Source organism: Bos grunniens, chromosome X (genome assembly GCF_055505025.1).
Source record: "Bos grunniens cultivar Pamir isolate PY7600 chromosome X, Bosgru_T2T1.0, whole genome shotgun sequence".
In the NCBI taxonomy this organism is placed as follows: domain Eukaryota; kingdom Metazoa; phylum Chordata; class Mammalia; order Artiodactyla; family Bovidae; genus Bos; species Bos grunniens.
Window position 1 is genome coordinate 9,489,979 of NC_141194.1, and position 13,073 is coordinate 9,503,051.

The window sequence follows — 13,073 nt, forward strand, 5'->3', positions numbered from 1 at the left end:
CTCTCTTAAGAGTTGAACTTAAGCTATGTATTCAGGTGGGAAACAGATTCATGTGGGAGCAAGGTCAATCAAGACTTACACATTACAAAGGAAAAAGGCCAGAAGAAAATTTTTAGGTCAACAGCCTAACTGTGGCCAGTTCTTAATTGTAAGCCTCTCCAAAATCTCTTGATGGGAACATTTAGGAAACAGATGAATTGCCTCTCAGTTCCAATTAGGGGCTTGGCGTGAGGGGCCTGTCTGCATTTGCAGAGGCATAGACAGTGGTTTAAGGGACAAGCAAGTGGAAATGGACCACAGACATGTCCCCTCCCACAGTCTAGCGCCCTCCCACTGCATCTTGGACCTGTCCTCAGTGTGATGATGAGTCCTTGATTTGTCCTGGCTCCTCACAGCTTCCTTTAGTTTCTCTAAAATCTAAGTGACTTGTGCACTCCCCACTGCACACTTCTTATTACCATGTTCTTCTCTTCCAAGTCCCACTCCAGGTAATTTATTTCTTTATTATGTCTGTTGTTCAAGGCTTTGCCTCTTCTCCCTAGAGTGTAATCTCTCTGAGAACATCTATCTTCATCTGGTTGCCATCTTCATTTTGGTCACTAAGTGGTCAAGAAAAATTTGTTGAATTAAGCTTAATTAACTCTGATCAGATGAAAATGGAAAGGTTTGAACTGGAACAGATCTTGCTACCAAGAAGCAAATGGAAAAAAAAAAAAGTACATATCAAGAAAATGTTAACCTAACTAAAATGTGTTTGATATTAAAAAATAAATTATGAGTGTAATGTGATAAGTCATAAATTATTAATGTGTAGATGTTTCCATTCTCTCTGCTCAAGTTTATTCAAAGTGGAAAGAAGTTTGCCTCAGTTGGCTAAGAATTTTTTAGGGGTTTTTGGATTAGAATACGTAGGAGAAGATGAAGCCTGAGGGCTTGAGCCATGGGGGCCAGGAGAGACATGGTCAGACAAGCCACGTAAAAGGCCACGCGGCAGAAGAAGGGTAGTGGATTAGGAGGACAGAAGGGGACTATGACCCCCATTTCTGAGGGTTTGTGCTTGAATCTGGTTTGATGTTTGCAAGATGTGTCATTAGATATTTTAGAAATTAGATTGAAAGAGCAACATTTTATACATTATTCTGTATCTGTGAACCGTGTAGATTCAGGATTCATAAAGATTATAATGAATGAAAGGAGTGCCTCCTCCTTATTCCTTCTCCCCAATGTAATCTTCTCTTAGCAGTTGCTTTTGCTAAATCTTTGTCCTTTTATTTTCACAAACCTTATATTTTAAATCTTTCTTCACACCAAGTGTAAATATGTACACAATATTTTTAAAATAAGAATGTCCTCAAACTGTATGTATTGTGTTACAACTTTTTCCATTCAATAAAACATTATGGGTATGTCCATGTCAGTAAAATCTGACAAACATTCTTTTTAATGACTACATAACATTTATTACATAACATAAAAAATATTTAACAATCCCCATTATTGATGAGTATGTGAGGTGATTCTGTGTTTTATTATAACAAATAATTTAATGATCATTCTTATATATTTTATAAGTTATGCATTGTCTATTCAAATGACTCCTATGAGCTATGGTTTAAATAGTAAAAAAAAAACCAAAACCTTATTTTGGAATAAATTGTTTTCTTCCTTTTTTTCTTCCTTTTTGCAACTGTGTAAGTTTAATTTCTCATGCTTATTTTTAGAAAAACAATTTGATACTATAAAATTCTTTGAAACAAAGAATACAAATATCACACCATAATTGTATGATAAGTTTAATGTGTATATAATGAAGACAGGCATTTATTTTAATTACCCAAATTTTGGCAGATGTCCCTTCTGCTTTCATTTGTCAATTAGTTACATTACTGATCATGGTGTTTTTGAACAGAGCATAATTTAGTCTCATCAGCATCACTGAAAAGAGTCAAAATCAGAGTTACTATTTTTAGTTATTTCTCTGGTGTCATTTCTTATCTTTGTCGTAAATGGAATATATTAAAAACTTAGATCATAAATTTAGATTTCAGTATACTATCCTGGGTTATGCATTAATGATACATTTTAACAGGCAGTGAAATATACAAACTGCCCTCTCCTCAACAAGCCTTTGTTGGGGCCTGAGCTCTTCAAAAAGAATAAATTTCCAGATATGATCATTGAAATTTAATTTTTTACAGGCTCAAATAGTTTAACAATCTTAGTGAAAGTTACCCTAAATTAATATTAGTCACCTCCTACAGTATTAGTTTTGTATTCTGAGTAACTGTAAGTAATGGCCTAAAACAATGGGTCAGGAGTCCAGTTGTGGGTTTGTTGGGTCCTCTGCTTAGGGCATCTCCAACCGCCATCAAGAGGGTGAAAATCATGGAGATCACCTTAGAATTCTGCCTTGTCAAATAGACCATATTGTACTTCATATAATATTTCTGAAAATGCACAAATAGTATTATGAATATCCATTCTTGTACTTTGCTATGACACAGATATTAGAGTTATGCTAGAGAACAGTTCAATATTAGCTTTTGATTCATGGTGACAGTTCTTCTGCCTCTGCTTTATCTTTGCTTTCAGGTTCATTTCCAGAGCCTGAATTTACTAGACTGTTTATCAATAGATAAGTAAGAAATTCTTGTTCTTGGGCTGGTAGAAAAGAATGTCCACTTCCTCTCAGAGTATTTCTATAAATCCTTTCTGTTGTCTTGCTCTCACATTTCAAATCCTTCCTAGCAATGCAGTCAGGGCCAGTAAAATGAAATTATACAGGGAACACAGAGGGTGACATCTGTCATATACAAGTAGAAATTACTTCAAAAAATACCACTGCATACAGAAGAATAATATTTTATATAAGATTCAGTCATCAAATAAAATGATTAAGCCCACTGAAGGGTAAATAGGAAAATAAATGCTGATAAATAAAAATGGTATACTGTGATGTGGTATATCATTTTTAATGTACTTGATTCATAAATAATTTTTATAAAGTATAATACACAGTGTTGCATAGGTATGAAAACATATTTTCCCTCCAAAGGAGTGTGTCTTTGGCTCAATATTGCTGGAGAATGGAACAAGGGTGCATTTTTTAAACGTTCATGCCTTCTGATTGAATAATGCAACCTGGGAGTTCATTTTAAGGAAATAATCAGTTATCCAAGCAAAGAATTTTGTACAAGTGTTTCTTATTTATCATGAAACAAAAGATGATGAAAGTAAAATGCCTAATTATATGTAATGCTTGAGTTAACTTATTGTATGTTGTGAAAGTGAAAGTGCTAGTTGCTCAGTCGTGTCCGACTCTTGCGACCCCAATGACTGTAGCCTGTCGGGCTTCTCTGTGCATGGGATTCTCCAGGCAAGAATCTGGAGTGGGTTGCCATTTCCTTCTCCAGGGGATCTTCCTGACCCAGGGATTGAACCCAGGTCTCCTGCATTGCAGGCAGATTCTTTACTGTCTGAGACACCACGGAAGCCCATGTGTTGTAATATTTTAAAATCATTAAAAGATGCATTTAGAGAATATTTCTTGACAAAGGAGAATGTTCATCATTTCGGTAAGTCACTGATTTTCAGCCTGGGGCCGTTTTGCACATGCTCCCCCACACCTGGAGGTATTCAGCAATGTCTGGAGACATTTTTGGTTGTCGTAGCTAGGAAACAGGGGTGCTGCTGGCCCTAGTAAATAGAGGTCAGGGACACTGCTAAACATACTATAATATATAATACACAGGACAGCCCCCTACAACAAAGAATTATCCAACCCAGTGGTTTATAGTGCCGGTCAGTTGTGCCAGGACTGAGAAACTTTGCCCTAAGTGAAAATAGCCTAGAAACCTATATTAAATTCCAATGCAGTGGGGGGAAAAGTCCTATTTTCCGTGCTGTCTCTATGATAGATTATCTTTAAGGATAAAACTGTTTTCCCTTTATCTGTAAGTTTAAGCAAAAACCATTATTTTACATTAAAATTGGTGGTGAAAGGATCATGGGCCGGGTAAATCCATGTGAAGCTTCTGGCTTTCCTTCCTCACTACTTCTCACCTGCTTTGTGGGCTCCTTTCTCCCCTCTCCCTGTTAACCTCAAATCTGGTTTAAGATCGTGTATTTTGTAGTCATGATTCTCCTATAGTTATGATACCTTGCCGGGGTCCAGCCCCCGCTGATCCAGGGTATTCGAAGGAGAGACGGCGTAGGCGAAGATCAGGAAACAATAGCTTCATTAAATGTTAATTAAGGATATAAAGAGTAATAGAATGAGGATAGCTCAGTAGGAAAATTCAGTGGAGAAAAGAGGCTGAGTAGCTTGGTTTACGCGGGAGACCAATAAAACTTCAAGACAAGAAGTTTGCACCACTTACGTAGGCCGCAGGCGTCCTTCCGTTCTCCCGAAGGAGAGGAGACACTGAGGCCTCCCCGGTCGGATCTCAGAAGCCCAGGCATAATTAGTAAGCATGGTGGGTTCCGCGCTCCAGATGGAGACTCAACCAGAGTGAGAGAGCGAGCGACATGGGGAGACCAGTATTTCGAGAAACTGATCCCAATTCTTTATTTTCCATGGTCTACTTTTATACACTGAGATGTTATGCAAAAGTCACGCGGGGTCAGCAGTCCTGACTTTTATCAAAGTCAGGTGCTTCATACAAATGTATACAGAGGTCTTAGGGGTGTTACATCATCTTCTGGCCAGGGGGGCCTGCTGACAATTTACGACCCTCTCCTTGTGACAGCAGTCAGTCAACCAGGACACTTATTTCTCCAGGGCTGATTATTCTCAAAACAGACACCACCCAAATAAAGTTATGTTCCTATAGGGTGAGGGTGTAGTGGGTTTTAGTTAAGGAAAGAATTTACTTAGCCTAAGGTCTAACGTGATTAATATCAAAGGTTAATACTTATTTCTTCTATATATTCATTAATGTGTGTAAGGGCAGGGGATGTGGAGACGTAGCAACAAACATTGGCTCAACAAATGAAAAACCCTTCACCAATACAATTTCTAATCAGCCCACTATACTTATACTAATAGTTTTCTAACTTTTCTAAGGAACCTGTTTTTAGAAGGTTTAAAGCATCTCGTGCCTCTCACGGTTGGGAGGCTGTGAGCAATCACATGTGGCCGGACAAGCCTGTCAGGCAGGCTAGAGAACCTTCAGAAGAGTTTGTAGGTTAAAACACTCTTATCACGCCCAGGAATTATTAACTGGAGCTCTAGGTTAACTCCTTCTCTGAAAGAGATGGTGGGGGACAGACCCCCGTAAAGTCAGAGATGTAGGTGAGAGCACAAAGTAGTAAAGTAGGCAGGCTCTGGTTATGGGGGTAGATGCTCGAGGAGTTCCAGGGGGACTCCTGAGGCTCGATCCCGCCTTTGCGTATGTCGAGCCTCCTTCCTCATGACCTTTGTCACGGGCGGAGTACCTCACTCTGGCCCCCAACAATACCTATTTTGTCTTTACAGGTAATGAGTCAAGCTTATGTATGCAGTTTAATATGTTTTATATCCAAATTGGCTACTGCATGTTTTTCTCTGATTTTGCTGTCTGGGAATAATAACAGTTCACATATTTTAGTGCATAATATTTGCTGTGTGCCTTACTTAGTCTTCCTATGTGGTGGGTAGGGACTTCCCTGATAGCTCAGATGGTGAAGAATCTGCCTGCAATGCAGGAAACCTGGGTTCAATCCCTGGGTCAGGAAGGTCCCCTGGAGAAGGAAATGGCACCCCACTCCAGTATTCTTGCCTGGAGAATCCCATGGACAGAGGAGCCTGGTGGGCTGCAGTCCATGGGGTTGCAAAGAGTCGGACATGTCTGAGTGACTAACACTATCGCTTTTCGGTGTTTTTATACTCAGAAAGAAGAGAAACATATAATTTGTTTGAGAGTTGGACTGTGAAGAAAACAAAAAACATATATTTTGCTTGTATCTGTATATTTTATGTATGTTTTATTTTGTTCTTGAAGAATCAGGTATGTGTTCGGTATACTGGTTCTGAACTAATTTTGGGGAATTTGAATCTGAAAGTATTTAGAAGCTAGTAAAGGTCAGTTTGGGAGAAGGCAATGGCACCTCACTCCAGTATTCTTGCCTGGAAAATCCCATGGATGGGGGAGCCTGGTAGACTGCAGTCCGTGGGGTCGCTAAGAGTCGGACACAACTGAGCGACTTCACTTTCACTTTTCACTTTCATGCATTGGAGGAGGAAATGGCAACCCACTCCAGTGTTCCTGCCTAGAGAATCCCAGGGACGGCGGGGCCTGGTGGGCTGCCGTCTATGGGGTCGCACAGGGTCAGACACGACTGAAGCGACTTAGCAGCAGCAGCAGCAGCAAAGGTCAGTTTTCATTCCAATCCCAAAGAAAGGCAATGCCAAAGAATGCTCAAACTACTGCACAATTGCACTCATCTCACATGCTAGTAAAGTAATGCTCAAAATTCTCCAAGCCAGGCTTCAGCAATACATGAACCGTGAACTTCCTGATGTTCAAGCTGGTTTTAGAAAAGGCAGAGAAACCAGAGATCAAATTGCCAACATCCGCTGGATCATGGAAAAAGCAAGAGAGTTCCAGAAAAACATCTATTTCTGCTTTATTGACTATGCCAAAGCCTTTGACTGTGTGGATCACAACAAACTGTGGAAAATTCTGAAAGAGATGGGAATACCAGACCACCTGATCTTCCTCTTGAAAAATCTGTATGCAGGTCAGGAAGCAACAGTTAGAACTGGACATGGAACAACAGACTGGCTCCAAATAGGAAAAGGAGTACATCAAGGCTGTATATTGTCACCCTGCTTATTTAACTTATATACAGAGTACATCATGAGAAACACTGGAGTGGAAGAAACAAAAGCTGGAATCAAGATTGCCGGGAGAAATATCAATAACCTCAGATATGCAGATGACACCACCCTTATGGCAGAAAGTAAAGAGGAACTAAAAAGCCTCTTGATGAAGGTGAAAGTGGAGAGTGAAAAAGTTGGCTTAAAGCTCAACATTCAGAAAACGAAGATCATGGCATCCGGTCACATCTCTTCATGGAAAATAGATGGGGAAACAGTGGAAACAGTGTCAGACTTTATTTTTCTGGGCTCCAAAATCACTACAGATGGTGACTGCAGCCATGAAATTAAAAGATGCTTACTCCTTGGAAGGAAAGTTATGACCAACCTAGATAGCATATTGAAAAGCAGAGACATTACTTTGCCAACAAAGGTCCGTCTAGTCAAGGCTATGGTTTTTCCAGTGGTCATGTATGGATGTGAGAGTTGGACTGTGAAGAAGGCTGAGCACCAAAGAATTGATGCTTTTGAACTGTGGTGTTGGAGAAGACTCTTGAGAGTCCCTTGGACAGCAAGGAGATCCAACCAGTCCATTCTGAAGGAGATCAGCCCTGGGATTTCTTTGGAGGGAATGATGCTGAAGCTCAAACTCCAGTACTTTGGCCACCTCATGCGAAGAGTTGACTCATTGGAAAAGACTCTGATGCTGGGAGGGATTGAGGGCAGGAGGAGAAGGGGACACCAGAGGATGAGATGGCTGGATGGCATCACTGACTCGATGGACTTGAGTCTGTGTGAGCTCCGGGAGTTTGTGATGGACAGGGAGGCCTGGCATGCTGCGATTCATGGGGTCGCAAAGAGTCGGACACAACTGAGCGACTGAACTGAACTGAAACAAATTCTAGAGCTTTCCAGGTGGAGCTAGTGGTAAAGAACCCACCTGCCAATGCAGGAGACATAAGAGAGGTGGGTTCGATCCCTGGGTTGGGAAGATCCCCTGGAGGAGGGCATGGCATCCCACTCCAGTATTCTTTCCTGGAAAATCCATGGACAGAGAAGCCTGGTGGGCTACAGTCCTTAGGATCGCAAAGAGTCACACATGACTGAAGTGACTTAGCATGCACATGCACAAGCAAGTCCTATTGTCTTTAATATCCTTTAAGTTTTTAATTAGAAAAATAAAGCTTGTTGTAAAAATCTGAAGCGTGCAGTCATAGGAATAAATTACAATTCTACTACCCTGCCCTCATCCTACCCCTTCTACTCTCTGTGATACTACTATTTATATACAACCTCTGGCTCTGTGTACAATCATGCAACAATGTTTCTTTTGCATTAATGGAATCATTCTGGGAAACATTTCACTTGGTTATTTGTCTTGTCAGTACATATAAATCTGTTCCACTCTTTTGTAGCTTTATGGTTTTCCAAGATATGTATTGTTGTTTAGTCACTCAGTCGTGTCTGACTCTCTGTGACCCCGTGGACTGCAGCCCATTAGGCTCCTCTGTCCATGGGATTCTCCAGACAAGAATACTGGAGTGGGTTGCCATGCCCTCCTCCAGGGGATCTTCCCAACCCAGTGGGTTGTCATTTCCTTCTCCACCAAGATCTGTAACCAATTTAGTCATTAAAATAGATTATTTTGGTGAGAAATGACTATTCTTATTGATATTGAGTTTTCTTTTCCAAGAATATGGTCAGGTCCCTCCATTACAATCTTCTTAAAAACACTTCAATGATATTTGACAATTTTGTTCATATACATTTTCCACATTTCTTATTGAATTTATTCCTTGTTTTTTAGTATTTGTTTCTTCTTTTTCTTCATGTAGGTGGGTGAGTGAGTGGATGGATAGATGTGCGGACCAGAGTTGTTTGTGCAAAAGCCCTACCTATTTTACCTAATTATATTTTCCAATTAATTATTGGTGGTATATAGGAGCACTTTGGTTTTGTAAAGGTTTCTGTCTCACCATGTTGCAGATGGTGATCGCAGCCATGAAATTAAAAGGTGCTTATTCCTTGGAAGGAAAGTTATGACCAACCTAGACAGCATATTACAAAGCAGAGACATTGCTTTGTCAACAAAGGTCCGTCTAGTCAAGGCTATGGTTTCTCCAGTAGTCATGTATGGATGTGAGAGTTGGACTGTGAAGAAAGCTGAGCGCAGAGGAATTGATCCTTTTGAACTATGGTGCTGGAGAAGACTCTTGAGAGTCCCTTGGATTGCAAGGAGATCCAACCAGTCCATCCTAAAGGAGATCAGTCTTGAGTGTTCATTGGAAGGACTGATGTTGAAGCTGAAACTCCAATACTTTGACCACCTGATATGAAGACCTGACTCATTGGAAAAGACCCTGAAGCTGGGAAAGACTGAGGGCAGGAGGAGAAGGGGACGACAGAGGATGAGATGGTTGGATGACATCGCCGACTCAACAGACATGAGTTTGGGTAAACTCTGGGAGTTGGTGATGGACAGGGAGGCCTGGTATGCTGTGGTTCATGGGGTCACAAAGAGTCAGACATGACTGAGTAACTGAACTGAACTGATCTCACCATGTTACTGATTTCTGTGGTTTTACTGGTTTGTCTATTGAGCCACTAAAATTTTCCATGTAGAAAATTGTATTAGAATATTATACCAAAAATACTTGACAGCTTTATCTGTCATTGCCCACTGTTTATGCTTCTTATATTCTTTATTGTGTTAGTTAGATAAGACTTCCAGTCCAATGTTGATTAGTTGAGATGAAGGAGTTGAGAGTATTGCTTTATTCATGGATTTATGGGAATGTGTCCAATATTTTACCACTGGGAATGAAATTTACTATAGTTTTCTGGTAGACATAAATTAAGGAAGTTTCCCACCATTTCTATATTATGTAGTTTTTTTTGCACAACAGATATTGACACTTCTCCAGTGCTTTGTGTTATCTACTGAAATGTTAGTATGCTTTTCTGCTTTAACATAGTAGTGTACTAAAATTCATTCATTATAGGATAACCAAATCTATGGAATGACATTTGTCAGTATTTTACTTCATAACTTCGTGTATACAGTAATAAGTGGAAGAGATCTGTATGTAACACTCCTTATTTTGTGCTGCTCATTTTCAGAGCAGAGAAGGCAATGGCACCCCACTCCAGTACTCTTGCCTGGAAAATCCCATGAACAGAGGAGCCTGGTAGGCTGCAGTCTGTGGGGTCACGAAGAGTCGGAAATGACTGAGCGACTTCAAATTCACTTTTCACTTTCATGCATTGGAGAAGGAAATGGCAACCCACTCCAGTGTTCTTGCCTGGAGAATCCCAGGGACGGGGGAGCCTGGTGGGCTTCCCTCTCTGGGGTCGCACAGAGTCGGACACAACTGAAGTGACTTAGCAGCAGCAGCAGCATTTTCAGAGATGGTTGGCCTAGTAAAAAGAGAAACATTCATTTTTGCCCCTATTCTGGACTACTTTAAGTAATAGAAATATATGATCATTTTGTGTTTGTTGGGTTTTCTCTGTACAACCATCTATACCAGGAATTCCCTGGGAGTCCAGTGGTTAGCACTTTCACTGCCGGGTACCTAGGTGGGGAAAGTAAGATCATAAAAGCTGTGCAGTAAAGCCAAAAAAAAAAAAAAAAAATGCCTTTATGGATTTTGATTTTCACTATATTTTCAAATTCTTTTGTTGACAGGCAATTCCCAGAATCTATATCTCATTGGATTAATTTTTAAAATTGATATTTTCATAGAAAATTATTCAGTACATCTAAAATTTCAAATTTACCAGTGTTATGTATCAGTTCAGTTCAGTCCCTCAGCCGTGTCTGACTCTTTGCGACCCCATGAACTGCAGCACGCCAGGCCTCCCTGTCCATCACCAGTTCCCAGAGTTTACTCAAACTCATGTTCGTTGAGTTGGTGATGCTATCCAACCATCTCATCCTCTGTCATCCCCTTCTCCTCTCGCCTTCAATCTTGCCCAGCATCAGGGTCTTTTCAAATGTCAGCTCTTCACATCAGGTGGCCAGAGTATTGTAGTTTCAGCTTCAGCATCAGTCCTTCCAATGAATATTCAGGACTGATTTCCTTTAGGATGGACTGGTTAGATCTCCTTGCAGTCCAAGGAATTCTCGAGAGACTTCTCCAACACCACAGTTCAAAAGCATCAATTCTTTGGTGCTCAGCCTTCTTTATAGTCCAACTCTCACATTCATACACGACTACTAGAAAAACTATAGCTTTGACTAGACAGGCCTTCTTTTGGCAAAGTAATGTCTCTGCTTTTTAATATGCTGTCTAGGTTGGTCATAACTTTCCTTCCAAGAAGTAAGCATCTTTTAATTTCATGGCTGCAATCACCATCTGCATTTTGGAGCAAAAGAAAATAAAGTCAGCCACTGTTTCCACTGTTTCCCCATCTGTCTCCCATGAAGTGATGGGACCAGGTGCCATGATCTTATTTTTCTAAATGTTGAGCTTTAAGCCAACTTTTTCACTCTCCTCTTTCACTTTCATCAAGAGGCTCTTTAGTTGTTCTTTACTTTCTGCCATAAGGGTGGTGTCATCTGCATATCTGAGGTTTTTGATATTTCTCTGGCAATCTTGATTCCAGCTTGTGCTTCTTCCAGCCCAGCATTTCTTATGATGTACTCTGCATATAAGTTAAATAAGCAGAGTGACAATATACAGCCTTGATGTACCCCTTTTCCTATTTGGAATCAGTCTGTTGTTCCAAGTCCAGTTCTAACTGTTGCTTCCTGACCTGCATACAGATTTCTCAAGAGGCAGATCAGGTGGTCTGGTATTCCCATTTCTTTCAGAATTTTCCACAGTTTGTTGTGATCCACACAGTGAAAGGCTTTGGCATATTCAGTAAAGCAGAAATAGATATTTTTCTGGAACTCTCTTGCTTTTTCGATGATCTAGTGGATGTTGGCAATTTTATCTCTGCCTTTTCTAAATCCAGCCTGAACATCTGGAAGTTCATGGTTCAGGTATTGCTGAAGCATGGCTTGGAGAATTTTGAGCATTACTTTACTAACGTGTGAGATGAGTGCAATTGTGCAGTAGTTTGAACATTCTTTGGGATTGGAATGAAAACTGACCTTTTCCAGTTCTGTGGCCACTGCTGAGTTTTCCAAATTTGCTGGCATATTGAGTGCAGCACTTTCACAGCATCATCTTTGAGGATTTGAAATAGCTCAACTGGAATTCCATCACCTCCACTAGCTTTGTTCGTAGTGATGCTTCCGAGGCCCACTTGACTTCACATTCCAGGATGTCTGGCTCTAGGTGAGTGATCACACCATCGTGATTATCTGGGCTGTGAAGATCTTTTTTGTATAGTTTTCCTGTGTATTCTTGCCACCTCTTCTTTTTTTTCATTATTTTTTAAAAATTTTAATTGGAGTCCAATTGCTTTACAATATTGTGGTGGTTTTTGCCATACATTGACATGAATCAGCAATGGGTGTACATGTGTTCCCCATCCTGATCCAGTCTCCCCCCTCCCTCCCCATCCCATCCCATCCCTCAGGTTCATCCCAGTGCACCAGCCCCGAGCACCCTGTCTCATGCATCAAATCTGGACTGGCGATGTATTTCGCATACGATAATATACATGTTTCAATGATATTTTCTCAAATCATCCCACCCTCACCTGCCGGGGTCCAGCCCCAGTGGATCCAGGGCATTCGAAGTGGGGACGGCGTCGGCGAGGATCAGGAAACAACTGCTTAATTAAACGTTAATTAAGGATATAAAGAGTAATAGAATAAGGATAGCTCAGTGAGGAAATTCAGTGGAGAAAAGAGGCTGAAATAAGGATAGCTCAGTGAGGAAATTCAGTGGAGAAAAGAGGCTGAATAATTCAGCCAGAAGGTAAGAGAAAGAACGACATGGGGAGACCAAGTTTCGGTGAACAAGGCCCGCACTTTATTTTCCAAAGTAGTTTTTATACCTTAAGTTATGCATAGAGGATAATGGGGGAAGGGGTGGAGTCATGCAAGGACAGCAGTTCCTGATCCTAATCGAAGCCAGGCTTTCAAACGTATCATATGCAAAAGTTCAGGTGATTTACATCATCTTCTGGCCAGGAGGCCTGTTAACATTTTAAGAAACTTATTTTTCTCTAAAGGTGATTATTCCAAAGTCAGGAGCCACCGTCCAAAAGCATTAGATAAAGTTGCATTCCTATAGGGCAAAGGTGTGGTGGGCTCAATCAAGAAAAGAATTAACTCAAGGGTCCAAGGTTACAAACATTAAAGCTACTACTTACA